This window comes from Miniopterus natalensis, chromosome 7 (genome assembly GCF_054644295.1).
Source record: "Miniopterus natalensis isolate mMinNat1 chromosome 7, mMinNat1.hap1, whole genome shotgun sequence".
NCBI classification, from domain to species: domain Eukaryota; kingdom Metazoa; phylum Chordata; class Mammalia; order Chiroptera; family Miniopteridae; genus Miniopterus; species Miniopterus natalensis.
In genome coordinates this window covers 21,087,227-21,103,321 of record NC_142087.1, presented here as the reverse complement: position 1 = coordinate 21,103,321, position 16,095 = coordinate 21,087,227, and the positions used below count along the sequence as shown (strand labels likewise).

At 41.3% G+C, this 16,095-nt stretch overlaps 1 protein-coding gene across 1 annotated transcript in view; it reads left to right on the top strand.

The window, feature by feature from the left end:
* Positions 1–466: 466 nt before the first annotated feature.
* PAK5 (p21 (RAC1) activated kinase 5) overlaps positions 467–16,095 on the top strand; it is a 94,186-nt gene continuing 78,557 nt past the window's right edge. The window contains exon 1 of the mRNA XM_016212027.2: positions 467–596. The gene's annotated coding sequence lies outside the window, so the exon portion shown is untranslated. The remainder of the gene's footprint in view (positions 597–16,095) is intronic.

Genomic DNA, 16,095 nt, shown 5'->3' with positions numbered 1-16,095 from the left:
GGGCCAGAGACTAGCAGAAACCTAATCCCAAGTTTCCCCTAAGCAAAGGTTCAGTGTTCACGGCGACTTCGTGGAGCATAGCTGCTGCAGAGAATGAGCCTGGCCTGTGCTAAACATGCGTCATTGCATGTTGGTGGCCGGGCCCCCGGGACTCAGGGACCACAGGCACAGTCCCTATCTCCACTGGGCTCGCCATGTGCTGGAGGCATGGACTCGCCGTGGGGTGATTAGAGAAAGCGCTGTGGCAGGTGCAGGCCAGGTCTGAGGGGAGTCACACTGCCCCATGTGTCCAGGTGACAATACACAGATCAGTAGCTGCACGCCTGAGGAAGTGATAGAAACGGCCTGGAAAGGACCGGCAGCAAGTAGGGGAATGTGAAACACATGAGGTCATATGTTTCTTTTTCAGCAGCATAACTGGTGGGCTTCCGACTCACGTGGGTACCGTGTTGTTGCAGAAATGCGCAAAATGCTCCCACCTCTGCCAGAGTGGACGCTGGGGAAGAATGAACACTGAGGAGCTGCAACGAGAAGCTGCGCGACAGAACTAGCCACGCTCCTCTGGAGTCTGATTCACCCACAGCCATCCTAAAGAGGTAGGGGAATGACTAAATGACTAATGATATGGGTTTGCTTTTTCAAATTTTATTTTAAATTTTGCATACCCACCCACACCACAGTGGAATATTATTCAACCATAAAAAGGAAAGCAGGTTAGCAGTTTGCAACAACATTGATGGACCTTTAGAGCATTATGCTAAGTAAAATAAGTCAGACTGAGAAACATAAATACGGTGCAATCTCACTTAAGCGTGGAATCTAAAAGATAAAAATAACACTTAAAAAACTGAACTCATAAATACAGAGAACATGGAGGCAAGGGAAATGTAAAGGGGGTCAAAATTACAAGTGCTTGGAGGTTGCTGAGAGAGTAGATCTTAAAAGTTATCACAAGAAAAAAAGTTGTAACTATGTGTAGTGAGGGGTGTTAACTAGACTTACTGTGATTATTTCACAATATATGCAAAGCAAGTCATTATGTCATACCCCTGAAACTAATTTATGTTATGTATCAATTACATCTCAATTAAAAAAAAGAAAAAAATATGCAATAGTAAAAAAGCATAGAAGTACATGTACTTATTCAACGAATATTTATTGGGTGATTGCTGTGTGCCTGCAGATTGTTTTAAGCACTAACGTTATGACAGTGGACAAAAAAAGGCAAGGGTGTGGCCTTGAAGGAGCTGACATTCTAGTGGGAAGAGAGGAACAACTCAATAAATGCAAAGAAATTGGAAATCAGTGCAGCTGTTAGTAACGTTCATGAACGTGGTGAACAGGTTGTGAGATGGAGGGTGATGGGGCTACTTCGGTTTGGATGTCAGAGCAGAGCAGCCAGAGAATTTTGAGCTGAGAGTTGAATGATGAAGCAGAGCCAGCTCAGTAAAGGTGTGAAGACTGGACACTCAATGTGCCATGAGCCAGGATCTGGATGGACATGCTCGAGGCCCAGGAAGCAGACCTGTGTGGCTCGGAGAGGGGATTTGGAGAAACACGAGGTAGAAGATGACACTGGAGAGCCCTTGAGACCTGGAGAAGTTTTTTGAATTTACTCCGATGGAGACAGAAGCCCTTGGAGTCCTTAGCAGAGGAATGAGTTCATATATTTTTAGAAGGCTATTCTGCTTTATTTAGCTAAGTGGGGGGGGGGGACTCAGGAATAGTGGAAAACAGGGTGCTGTCAGCGAGGAAGAGATAATGGAGTTGGCTTAAGGACATGGCATTGGGGATAGATGGATTTCAAATATGTGTTGCACCTACTTCAGCTAGATTAAACTAGATGACCGCCAATGCTTTTTATGAACCCCCAACATAATTCTAACTCTCATAGGAAGGGTATGCTGTTGATTTGTGTTTCAATATACAATACTCAAATGGTAATTCATTTTGCTGTTCAAAGAGCAGCTTGTGGTATATATGTTTGTCACCTGCTTTTGAAACTTAGAGAGGGTTGATGTCAAATTTTGAAAAGAAATAAAATCATTCCCTGAAACCTCATGTTCTAGGCAGGTTATCATATTATAACACTTGGCAACTGGAGCTTCCAGAAGCTTCTGCCACTCCTCTCCTCTTCCTTGCCTGGTTTCTGATTCTGAGAACATTGTTACTCAGGCAGACCACGAGAGGTAGGTGGTGTGAAGGGTGTTCTTCCTGATAGGAAACCTATGAGTATTTTAAGGACTAGAGCCTTAGACTTCCAGACTGAAACTTTTATACTGGATTATTCCTAGGTGGAACATTAAGGAAAAACTAAAATACTACCTGAAATTGGTGCTCTAAAAAGACAAGAATATGTGGATTTAAGCAGTGTTTGCCAGAGAAACTACACTCTCCATGGTGAGGGCTTCCTGTGTTGGAGTATGTGCCTATTGTGCAGGGGGATGGGAGAGAGTATACAGAATTATGGGGTGACCTTAGCAGGTAGCTCCGAGATTTCAAGAAGTCAACAGCCACTACTCGAGCATAAACCAACTGAAAGTTTGTGTTCAGAAGAATTTTTACGATAACTCAGCCAAACAACATTTTAAAAGCTCAGCAAAGTACAGAGCCCTGCTTTTCAGTACTCTCAACTTTCTGAAATAGCTCTAAATTTGGGCACTGCAGCAACCCTCCCTCCCTCTACCCCAGACCCTATAAGAAGACTCGGTTGTCAGAAAGCAGCCTCAATGCAGTAATTCTAGAGTGTCAAGTAATTGAAAAACATGTAAAGGTGTCATAAAGGCACAGGTAAAGGACAAGGTACAGCAGGAGAAAGCAAGCCCGGCAAACATCAGACAGGACTGAGACCTCCCGGTGCAGCTCCCAGGGTCCTTTCTCCATCACACAGGATGCACTTCATTTTCTGGTCACGAACCACCAAAATACATGTGCGATGCCTTCCTCTCGGGGGAGCCAAGGCTCAAGCTTACTGAGGGATATTTTATATCTCACAGCTCCGATAGCTAAAAGCAGGCTTTGTGAACAGGTAAACAGGTGCAAACCATCAATCCATACATTTTCAATAAACAGTGTAGGCAAACTGGTATGGGATGCCTCTGGGGGAAGTTGGGACTTTTAACAGCATATTATAAATCGCTAGCTGGTGCATTTCACTTCTGTCTTGGCGAAAATCAATACCGTGGTTCCAGGTGCCCTTCAGAATAAGCACAGTTACCCAAGATCAACTGCAAGTTAACCCTGTCTTCATATACTCAGAGTCAAGCCATATACATCTGAGAAGACCTAAAGACGTGACACCACATTCTGTGATTGGTCATGTCATATACTGGACAGGATACAACTTTCCGATTAGCTGGAGAGATCGTTAAAAGGCTTAGGAAGAAGTAATTGGATTCTGGAGCAATAAGATAAAATTAAACAGAAAGAGTAGTAGTGTCTTAGGTTGGTTTCCCTACCATCAGATGGTAAGACAAAAAAATTGCATGTTATTTGGGAGGTGATGCCAGTTTGCTTTTGTAGGGGGTGGAGGTGTGAGATGGGGAAGAGACAGGAGACAGAAAATGTGCATCATCACTGCTGTGACCAAGGGGAGCACGATCGCATTGGATAATTCCGGGATACAGTATAGAATATCTTGGATTTATCCCAACCAAGGACATTGGGGTTTATAGCCACCTTCTCCCATGTGACTTGGGTGAGGGCTGCTCCCCTAGGAGGAAGTGGATGACGTTAACTTCCTAGTGTTTGTGATCTAGCATATATGTGGGCCAAGGGGACTCCAGCAGCCAGAGAACGCCCTTAGGCAAAGAGTCCCAGACGTTTGCCATTGGAAGCCACCATCAGGTCAGCATGCACAGAATTCTGAATTCCAAGGGGATATGGATGGGGCACCTGCAGTTCCTGCTACGAGAGGTGATACAACAACAGCGATGGTACTCATGATCATATTACTAGAGCTGTTATTTATTGAGTAACTGTAAGCCATGTACTATACTAAATGTTTTATGTGCATTTTACCGTTTAATTCTTACTTATTGAGCACTCACTCTATGCTAGGTTGAGGGGTGGCAAACATATATCCTATCAGCACAATCCTGCAGCCTCAACATTATTCCAGTCTTCAGTTTATAGAGGAGCAGATACCGTTGAGCAAGGTTAACCAAAGTCTCTGGAATAACACCTGTAAGAAAGGGGATTGGGATTCTAACTCTAGTTTGCCTCCAAAACCATCCTTTGGACATCATTGTGATCCTTAGTTAACAAATTAATTATTGCTATTTTTCTGATTGAAGAGTTAGCAGTTGCTACTTATATTTTGGGATACAAAACAAAAATTGCCCCTGTTCTCGAGGAGCTCACACGTTTGTGGAAGAGAAAGACAGGAAAGCGTGTAGTGATGTAAGGGCTGTAATGGGAGTATGCTGTAGCTATCAGGGTCAAGAACAGGAGGATCGTTGTTGTTGCACAACAAATTAACACCATGGCTTAGTGGCTGAAAACAACAAGCATTATTGTTCATGAGTCATGGGCTGAGTTGAGAAGGTCTCGCCTAGGCCAGGTTTTTGACTGATCTTAGCCAGGTTCGCTCGCTCATTTGCAATTAACTGAGCATTGTCTGGAGGGCTGAATAGTCTAAATGGCTTCACTCACATATCTGGTGATTGACTGAATGACACTGGGTCAGCTCAGTTCTCCAGCAGTGGTCTGGGTTCATTCGTACGGTGGCCAGGGAAGGTTTAAGAGAGTGAGCGAAAGTGTGCAAGGCTTCTTGAGGCCTGGGCTCAGAACAGTCATTTCTGTTGCATTCTGTAGGCCAAAGAAAATCACAGGGCTGTGTGGAAAGGGACTCTCTACCTCTCGCTGAGAAGAGCTTCGGGGTCACATTTCGGAAGGGCGTTGACGCAGGAAAAGAGAGATCTAGATTGCAATCTACCAAGAATAGAAACATCTAGAGTAGAGTTCGTGGGGTGAGTAGGCATTCCCCAGCCTGAAAACACAGGAAGCCAGTGTAAGGCAAGAAAAATGGTATGTGTTCAAAGACACAGAAACGTGATGTCCCATGATGCTGTCAGGTGACAGGAATGAAGGCATCTGGTGGTGAGGGAAAGAGAAGGGCAAGCACCGTGATAGAGCAAGAAATATATAAACTGAATCCAAATTCAGGAAAATGAAGTTAACTTGCAGGCAGAATAATATGTTTATGAAAAAGCGAAGAGCAAATGGGAAGATAAAGTGAATGGTTATGAGGACATATTACTGCAGCAATATGGTTAACAAAATGATAAGATTTTTCTCGTACAAAAGGATTTGTATTTATTTCATAAAGGGAAAGAGGAGGAGAGGGAGAGAAGGGAGAGAGGGAGGAAATACCTTGGTGGGTGAGGTTGAGAGTGGGCCTAAATGCAAGAACTTTTCAGCCTCTGTGTCAGGGGCTTCAGGAGGGTAATTCAAAGATGCAAACTATGTGGTAGAATCTCCGTGTGAGGAGAGCACACTAAGCAAGCATCACGAGTAGGTTTTTGTGGAAACCTATCAAGCATTTTTGCATTATTGTCCCAAATAGAAATTCCAAGGCTCTGGACTCTCACAAGACCAAGTTTCTGGGGCAGGTTTCTATCGATATTACGGGTCTGTGCTTGTGCGTTTTCATTGGGATGTGTGTGTGAAATGGTCATTTTCAGTTCATGGATTTTTTTACTCTGAGACTGAATTGTGTAAATGAAATAGGGGCCTCATTGTACGGTTTTCCTAAGTGACTTTTACTGTTCTCCTGGCCCTGTGTTTGAAGTATGATGCTCTCCCAAGTCACCAGGTGCAACAGATTTTAGTGTGAGGCTTAACAGGCTGACATTAGCATCTCCAGCTCCTTGGAGGCAAAATAAATGAGTGCAGAAATAAATGCTGGCAAGACCCGTAAATGGAGAACCTGAGCCAAAATATCCACTGTTGTTGGCTTGGGGAATGTATTACATTCATTCTTCTTGTGCAAGCATGGTGGTGATTCTTATCTCCCTATTTCTGAAAAGTGAGATAAAGGTGACATTTTTTAAAGAGGTAAAATAAAAAATAACATAGCTAAAGGTATATAAAAATGAAATCTGATAGATAGCAAAGATACAGAACCCCGTGAACGTTCTCTGGGAACCTAATAATTGGCTAGTTTATTAATTCTTCTTTGAGGAACAGATGCCTCCCCATTCTATTTCCCCACCTCCCCTCTAGAGGAACTGCTATGCTAAGTTTGTGTCAATTCCTTGCTTAAAAAAAGGAATTAAACATGAATATGTTATTAGTTTTTGTTTCCTTTTGAGCTTTCTGATAATGATCTCATACTCATATAGTTTACAGATTTGCTCATTTCACTGAACATTTATGTGCCTAAGATTCACCTAAGTTGTTATATGTAGCTGTAGTTCATTTTCACAGCTAAATGATATTACATTGTCAGTATATCACAATTTGTTTATTCTCCTGTAAATAGACATTTCTATTGTTTCCATTTTCTGTATTATGAAAATACTATGATCATTTGTTTATATATGTCCTGGTGCGTGTGCAAGTGTTTTTCAGAACCACATAGACAAGAAGGGGTTGCTATGATATGAGATAGGTAGGTGACCAGCCGTCCCAGTTTGCCTGGCTCTGAGGAGTTTCCTAGATTGTAGGATATTTAGTGCTGAAACCAACAGCCTCAGGCCAACTGCTATGAGTAGTCACCTTAAATAAGTATGTGTTCAACCTTACAGCATAATACTAAACTCTCTCCCAGAGACATGGTAGCAATTTACACTCCCAACCAGCGGAGAACGGGAATTCCCCCTGAGAACCGTTTTCCCCGTGCGTGGTGTTCTCAGATCTTAATTTTCGCCACTCAATTGAGTGTGAAATGGCATCTCACCGCAACTTGAGTTCCCTGGTTGCTGATGAGGTTCTGTGTCTCTTCATGTTCTGTTCTGCGTCTGTGTTTTCTCGCCTGTGCAGTGTCTTCGGCAGCTCCGGCCGTGCTTCTGTGGGGCTGTTTGGCCAGGCCCCTCTTACGCAGCAGCTCTTTGTGTTCTCTCGGCATCACGAGCACCTAGAAACAGCGTTTGTCGACAGAAACACTGATGACGTTTTGGATTGAGTGATTCTTGCTCTGGGGACTGTCCTGTGCGTTATAGTATGTTTAGCGTCATCTTTGGCTTCTACCCACTAGATGCCAGTAGCTCCTCCAGTTGTGACAACAACAAAAATATCTCTAGTCACATGTCACCCTGGGGGACAAAACTGTACCTGGCTGAGAACTGCTGACCAAGATCCTTAGCAGCTTGTCCTATGGGAGAAAGAAGGAAATAAAGCAGATGCATTCCCCTCCCCCCCCCATGTTTCTCTCTGATGGCAGTTCCAAGGCATAGGACCCTGTACAGCATGTTTAGAGGTGTCCCGTGTCATTTAGCAGATGCATTTTCTGGGCTACTGGCTGTGCTTCTTCACGGTTTAGGCAGTGCCACGACCGGAACAGGAACACTTCACCCCATCTTGCTTCCGATCCCTCCCTGCCTCATTTCCCTTCTCGCCCCTCTCCTGCTTTAGGGTTGCACATTCCCATGAAAACATTAGCACTTAATGTTTGTCTCAGGGTCAATTTCCTAAGGAAACTGAGCTAAAAGAAATGGCTGCAGAATGGATACCCTGCAGATTTTGGAACTGATTTATTAACCTGTCTGAAAACAATAGCGACCACTATCTAGTGAGCCAATTTTTCCTTTTAAAAATGTATCCAGGATATATTGTACTTTAGCATAAGGGACCTTCAGATTATCTCAACTGCATACTACCAAAATGAAGTAACTTTGGCTTCCTACTAACATCTTTGGCAGCATGGAAATTACTAAATGCAGTTAGGAACTGCCCAGTGCACCAATCGTAATGGAACTGGGCTTGGTCCAGGAAGAATTTAGTTGAACAGGTCAGAGGGACTGCTTTTCTCATTGTCAGATATCCTGCTCACATGGTTAATAGGTTTGATAAGAAGACTGGGCCTGCAGGTGATATCCTGAGTGAAGTTCCGCTAGTAAAGCAAGCTCGGTGGGCTCTCCTCTCCATGCATTCTCTCTTGGACTTTTAACACAGAGATTCAACATATGCTGGGCTGTCCCTCTTACTTAAGCTATTTCTTGGAAGCAGGCTAGTATATGGTACTTTTTAGAAAGATTTCCACATATTTCATAGTTTGACATGTAAAAAGACAACTTCTTAACCAGCACTCTCATCTTTGGAATTGCCAAGTCCATGTACTCTCAATGAGAGAAATGTGAATGAACTTGACTGATAAGTCATGGGGTTCTCAAGCCCATAGAGACCAGGCAGTATAAGAAACAGTGGGGGGTGAGGGGAACTGTGCAAACAGGGAAGCTGTGCCTTTCTAAATGGCGTGGCATTTAACCCAGGCTGTTATTTCTCTCTGGGAATGTAGCACAGGTTGACCAGATGTCTAATTTTTAGAGACGTTTGAAAGCTTCAGTCTCCTGATATTAGGTCTGATAATTTTTAAACATTGATTTATTAAAAACAAGCAAAAATACGCAAGCAACAAAGAACCTGATGTGTAAGGAATCAAAACACATTTGTAGGCGATCTGCAAACTTAATCTAGCCAGCAGACAAATTCAAATAAACAACATGTAGCTTTGAGATTGATGAGTTTCAGAAAGTACATCCTGTCTGCACAGCAATAGGATTATTTTGTGTCACAAAAAATAATTTCTATGTCTTACTTATTTTTACTTCTGCTTTCTGAGCTTTTGCTTGGAGTTTTTCCCCTGGTAAAACTTAAAAACCCTAGTGGATACTACATCAACTAAGGCTATAGGCACAGCAAAGATTCTATGTGTGTAACATGGAAACAACTCAGAATCTCAACAAAGCCACACTGTGACCCATCAATAGCCCTCCTATGTTTATATCCAAGGAAAATTAGTGCATAACGAATCTATTCATAACAGTCCCACACTGGAAACAAGCCAAATGTACAACAACAGAATGATAAACAAATCCTGGTTTACTCATTCAGTGGAATACTGTGCAACAGTGAAGAGATCACACTATTGATACGACACCGTGGATGAATCTCACAGGCATTATGTTGAGCAGAGAAACCAGCCACCTAAAAAGATGTGTGTGTGACTCCATTTTTATGGCGTTCAAGAACAGGCAAAACTACATTGTGGTTTAAGAACTCAAAAAACTAGTTTATGGTACTAGAGCTCTAGATGGTGCACCAGAGCCTCTAGGGTGCTGGCAGTGGTCTGTCTCATGGCCAGGGGGTGGTTTCATGGCTGTAGACAGTGGAGATTTCTGCATTCTATGTGCAATAAATAGTATACATAAATGACTCAGTGGGCAGCAGTGGTTGGTACAGTGAGTTTGCAGCTCAGGGATGACCTAAACAATTTAATGGAGCTTTCCAAGTATCCCTGTTGACCACAGGTGTGAGAGAACTGGGCGCTTGAAGGTCAGTTCTTCACATTCTCTAACGTGCTATGTCTCCATGGCAAATACACGTGTAGAGAGATAAAGGCATTCTGCTTCCCCATGGGGCATGATAGTCCAATTTTTCCAAGTCTTCCAGGTTCCCCACCTATGAACTAGGAGCTCTGTTAGCCATCATAGACATTTAGAGTTTTCTATAGGAACTTAAAAGAGTGGAGCTTTGGGAAGCATTACTGTGTACACTGGTCCCATCCCTTTCCCTGCAGTATCCTAGTCTCTGCACGTTAAAAAAAATCATAGCAGACAAACCCTTCTCCCTTCACTCACAGCTTAATATTTCTTTAAAGTTCCCTAATGAATAGACTTAGGGGAGGAAAATAGGCCCCACAGTCTGTTTCTCTGCTACTTCTCATGCCCGGGGCAAGTGTCTCCTGGACAGGAAGCAACTGGGAAGGACCATAGGAGAGCTCCCGGCCCGTTTTATTTGGCATCTGTTCTTCAGGGCAGAAAGTGGGCCAAGGAGAGTGTGTCTGCATTAGAAACCAAAGGAATAACTGAAGAAGTGGAAGCATGTGCTGACTGGAAGGGCTTCTGAGGATACAATCAAGACTGTGTGTTCCAAACAAATGTGTAGGTCCTACTTGCTTATTGCAGCTTCTTGCTTACATGGCATGGAATGCAAGAGCCTGAGATCTGGTTGAAATACAAGGGATGCAGAGAAGGGTGTTGTGTTGTGACAACCCAGGGCTGACGTTAGCCTGCCTTCCTAAGGGCTTCGTTCCTCATTGAAAGTTTTAGTCATGTCTTCACATAGTCCTCAAAACATAAAACTACTCAGAATCTCTACAGAGCACTTACCTTGCTCATCTGTAACTTAAGAAAGATAGGAAAAACTGCAAAATGGCTTTTGTGTCAACTTTCAATTATTTTAATGTGTTGTGTGTTTGTTTTTTAAAGGCATTTTAAATCTCACGACAGTAAGCTTTGTGGGAAGTTTGGCATTTTATTTCATGAAATTTTCACTTGGAAGGATCAAACATGCCTAACTTGGGAATCAGGTGACTGCAGTCATTTTTGGCTGCATCCCTTGCTGGCTGCAGTGCAGTCTGGAGCGCATCTCTGAATGTTTCTGAGAACACAGCGAGGCAAAGTGAAAACACCTAGTCTGCCTGTTCCTAAGAATGTGGAAAGTGTGAGGTCAGTGGACAGTAGCATCATTATTACCCCCATTCATAGGAAGCTCACCAAATGCCATGTCTGCAAACATTTCTTGGATGAAGTTCTCTTTGACTCTTGCAACTAGTGTTTTCATTTTGATTGGAAAGGCAAGTGAGTGTCTTGAGGTGTGGGAGGGTGACTAAAGAGCGTGGATTTTAATGGGTGAAATGAGATGCACCATTATAAAATATTGAGTTTTATTCTAGCTTCTCTTTCTGGCTGGCCAAATGACATTAAATCCTTGGAGTTGTTTTTCTTTATTTCTAAAATATGATTTAGTATCTACGACCCTGATCTACTTAAGAGGAGGCCTATAAACATCAAAAGAAACCATGTATGAAAAGGCTTTGGAAGTATAAGGTAAGACAACGTGCAGTTAGGGTTTAGACTACCTTTTCCTTCTTTTTTCAGAAAGGATTTTAAGCAATATGTTGAGGGTTCTGAAAAGATTCATCAAGCCACCTATCCAACATTGTCTGATTTATTTTATTCTTTTACAAATCCAAGCAAATATGTTAAGTAACAGCAAAAGCATTGCACATGTCAGTTGATCACAACGGTCAAACACGTCTCACATCATGGGCTGTTGTCAAGAACTTGGAGACCCTTTATGGCTGACGTTTTATTGTATCAATGTTGGCCATCACTTGGAAAAACATTTATTGTTCAAAACAGGACTAGCTTGAGAGTAAAAAGGAGAGCTGTTAGTATTTATGCCAGGACAACAGTAGTAAACTAGGACTGTTATGAGGCAAAAAAATATTGTTTAAAAGCTTCCCTTTTAATTCAAGTCATAATTACGTCTAATATGTTCTAAGCACTAAGGCAAGTGTGGGGAAGGCTTAAAAAAACAAACTAAGTGCATACCACGGTCCTAGTCTTCAAGAAGCCAGTGTCTCTATGCCAAGGGAAAGTTCTGAAATTCAATGGTGCAAAAAGAATGAGTGAAAGGTATCATGTTAGCAAGTGTTGGACTGCGTGGGGTAGAAGTTAGGAGACTTAGACATGAATATGGAGACTCGGACAACCTTGAGTCTCTGGGGAGCCTTCCTGGGAGGGGGAGACTCTCACTGGGTGCAGAAGACTGGTGGGATCTCGGTAGATCTGACGAAAACAGGGTGGGAGGTATTGCAGGCAAATAGAATAGGCTGGGTAGACACAAAAATAGATGAGTTTCCATGGCTGTATGTAGAAGGCAGAGAGAAGGGAGCTATAAAGGACTTTTTAAAAGGTAAAATTTATTCTTTCAACAAATATTCATTGAGCACCTATAATATTATAGGAAATGTCCTAAATGCTAGGGATTCAGCAGCCAACCAAACGAAATCCTTACCCTTGTGGGGCTTATATAAAATCTACACCTCTTCCATATGAACTTCTAGATGGTAAGACATCTTTTGACAAGAAGGGGAATGCTACTGGAAAAGAAGGAAACAATTATTCATCTCATTTTGTGCTAAAATAATTAGAGAACCCCAATAATGGAGCTAACTGATCTTCTAAACCAGAATCTGAGAAATGGAAAAGGGTTTCTCAAGCATCCATCCGTTCATTCAACAAACATTCACTATGAACCTATTAGATACCTGGCGGTGTTATGAGCTAGAGGCACCACAGTAAGAAACATGGGGGAAGCTCCCTGCCTCTGAGGAGACATTCATCTAATATAGTTGAGTCTCCCATATTATCTCTCTCAAGCCAAATAAATGATTATTTTTAAAGAATAAAGGTTATTCAAGCACCTCTTACGTATTCACTTTATTCATACAGAGCTAATAAGGGGAAAGCAGTTATTTGCTTTTTTCTATAATACAATTTCCTTGCTCTGATTATTTCTGTGTGAGCCCAAGTCTTTGCTCCTGCAAATTTAATAGATGCCTATGGCAACTGGGAATTGTCAGTAAACAGGAAATCTTTCTCCCACGTGTCTGTCACAGAGAGTATTAGACCACTGTGCCGTGAGAGGTCTCATCTGGAGTATGTGAGATGGTAAGCTGATTATGAGGTTACCCCTCTCCCATGCTTCTACTTTAGACAGGACAGTATATTTATAACATGATACTACAGAGTAAATAGCACTGTATAAAAAAGAAATAACCCTGCTAGTCCCAGGGTTCTGGAGCACACATCAAAGTCACAGAAACACAGATTGTTAGTCCTAGTCTCAAGATTCTGATTCTGTGATAGGGTTGAGAATTTGCATTTTCTGAAAATCATAAGCAATGCTTACGTGAAAAGTCCAGAAGCTACATGTTGAGAACCACTGCACTATTCTTTAATTATGTGGCTATAATATTACTATAAAATAGGTTGATCCGTAGGTATGTAAATTACAATATTTATGAAGGAGGCCATTGTATTACAGAAAGTAATAGATACAGTGAAAACATATCTCAATCGGACTAATTAAAATTAAGTGCATGTGTTCATCAAAAGCATTATTAAGAGAGTATAAAAAAATCATAGAATGTGAGAAAATATTTCAATACATACATACATATATTCAACAAGGGACCTTCATTTAGAATTTATAAAGAGCTCCATCAAATGAGTAAGAAAAAGGGAGATAATTCAGTTGGAAAATAGACAAAGGACTTGGGCAGCTATTTCACAAAAGAGAATATCCAAATGGCCAAAGCATGTGAAAGATGCTCAGACTCATTAATTATTAGGGAAATGAAAATAAAGCCACAATGAGATGCTACTACACACCCACCAGAATGACTGTAATGAAAAAGTCTGACAATAGCAAGTGTGAGTGAGGTTTTGGGCTGCTGGAGGGGAATGAAAATTGTGTAACCACTTTGGAACTATCTACTAAAGCCAAATACACACATCCCCTTGATCCAGCATATCTGTATACCCCCAAATAGTGCATCGTTACATGTGTTCACCAAAAGACAAGTACTAGAACATTTATGGCGGCATTATTTCTGATAGCCCCTAGCTGGAAACAGCCCAAATGTCCATCAACATTAGAATGAACTTATGAACTGTGGTATAATCATGCAGTGGAACACTAGGCAGAAATGAGAACTTATGTGGCGTCAAACAACGTGAATAAATCTCACAGACGTAATGTGGTATCGGAGACACTTGACCTAAAAGAATACAGGCTGTGTGATTCTATCACAAAAAGTTCCAAGTCAAGCAGAACTGATCTCTGATGAGAGAAGTCGGGTGATGGTCTATCTTCGGTGGAGCTGATGACTAAGGCACAGCTTGAGGGAGGCTTCTGACTCGTTTCTTCTCACTCTGTGCTATGGCTTCAAGAATGTGTTTTCTCTGTGAAAATTTGCTAAGCTGTACACTCTGTGAACTTAATATATGTTGTAATTTAATAACATATATTTTTTTTAAATGTATCTTTATTGATTTCAGAGAGAGGAAGGGAGGGGGCGAGAGAGAGTTGAAACATCAATGATGAGAGAGTCATTGATCAGCTGCAAGCCCGCAACCCGGGCATATGCCCTGGCAGGGAATCGAATCCCGATCTCCTGGATCCTAGGTCAATGTTCAGCCTCTGAGCCATGCCCAGCTGGAATCAAATCCCTAAGACTGCCCCCAAAAGTAAAATGGGGGGAAAAAGGGGACATCTGTCATACTTCCAACAATAAAGATAATTTTTTTAAAAAAATGTAACTTGCCTCCTTAAAATAGACACACACACACACACACACAGCCACAGCTGTATCCTAGAACTTAAAACTATAGGTTGCAATTGACTTATTAAAATTGTTTAATGGAATTTTTGAAACTATCAGTTCATTTTATTTATTTTAAATTCCTGATTAAACACATATCATTGCAAATCAAAAATTTAACCAAGAATTAGAGAACCTTAAGGTTTAAGTAGTGCATTCTATATTCAATTAGATATCATTTCGCTAATAGATCTTATATGATTCAAACAGCCTTAAACACATAAAAATAAATAAAAGTCCTTGGTGGAAGGCATGTTCTATACATCATGGGCTTTGAAAAATCTGTGATTCCAAAGATTTATGACAATCATAAATTTATACAGCAGCCATCCAGTCATTTGCATTAGATCAAAATGATAAATTATATAGAGGCATTACTTTAGAAAATATAATTTGTTCAACACAACTGATTCAAAAGTCTTTATGAGTGCACTGATACATTCTTCCTAACTTGGTCTTCATGTATATTTTTATAGAGTACTAATGAATTAAAAGGTATATGACTCAAAACTCATCTGTTCAAATGCACTTTTTAGTTTTAGTATATAAGTATATGATTACAGTGCAGTACCATATCTATACATGACTACTTTGATATGTTTCCACTTACATTACGGACAGGTTTCCACTAACTTAATGTTATATGGCGCTTTGAGTTAGAAATGACTGTAATTACCTGTTCTTTGGCTTTGTTAAGATTACACACTGCAGAGTGCGCCTGTGTGTGAGAGAGAGGGACAGATACACAGACAAAGGGCGAGGGAGAGATGGGAATGGAGGGGGAACAGCAGCAGAGAGGAGGAGAGAGACACTACTACAGAAAGCTTTCATTTCTACATTCACTTCTTCATTTGGGAGAATTAAAAAGTCAAATCAATTTCTCTTTGTCATACTGTTTCAGCGCATCACTTACAGAGAATTAAGATATTACCTCACTCTCAGATTATCAAGAATAATGTTAGATTTACGAAGAATGAGGCTTTTATCTCTTTCTGAAAAAGGAATATCAGTTACCTTCACAAATGGCCAATTGCACTCTGTCTTGATAAAGGACTCATCTGTTGTTCATGGGGCCAGACGTCAGTTCACTCAAGCTGCATGGTACATAGAATAACGTAGAAATATGTTACGGCGTCAATCCTTGATTTGCTGGCAAGGGAGGAACTAGCTTTGCTTCTGTTAGTAAACCTATGAGACAGACTTTTGGTTTTGTGAGTGTGTGTTGGTGGGGAGAGAGGGAATGCATTTCCTTTTTTAATGAAGAATTAATCAGGTGCCTGTCTGCCAGGTCCACACAGCTGCTGAGCTGGTATTGACCCCTGTAAAACTCACGCTTTCCAGGATAACACCCAGACTCCCAGTGTCAGAGCTTTGTCATAACCACACACCCCTAAATCTTTTCAAATGTCATAATTACACATATCCAACATCTTCATGTATGTTTTACAGCTATGTAAAAAGGCATCATGAGTGCATAAGAACTGGGGTTATGATTAATTCTCAGTGTTTTTTATCTCCCCCTTCAAAACAACTAGATAAATGATGTTAAATCAGCCACTTCAAAAACCACTGAGTTGGAATCCCTTTGGTATCAATCACCTTCATTTCAATCATGTTATATGGCAGTGTGTCCAAGGAATGAAACAGAGCCTAACTTCCAATTGAAATAAAATTATGATTGACTCTTACTAGGGTTCGTA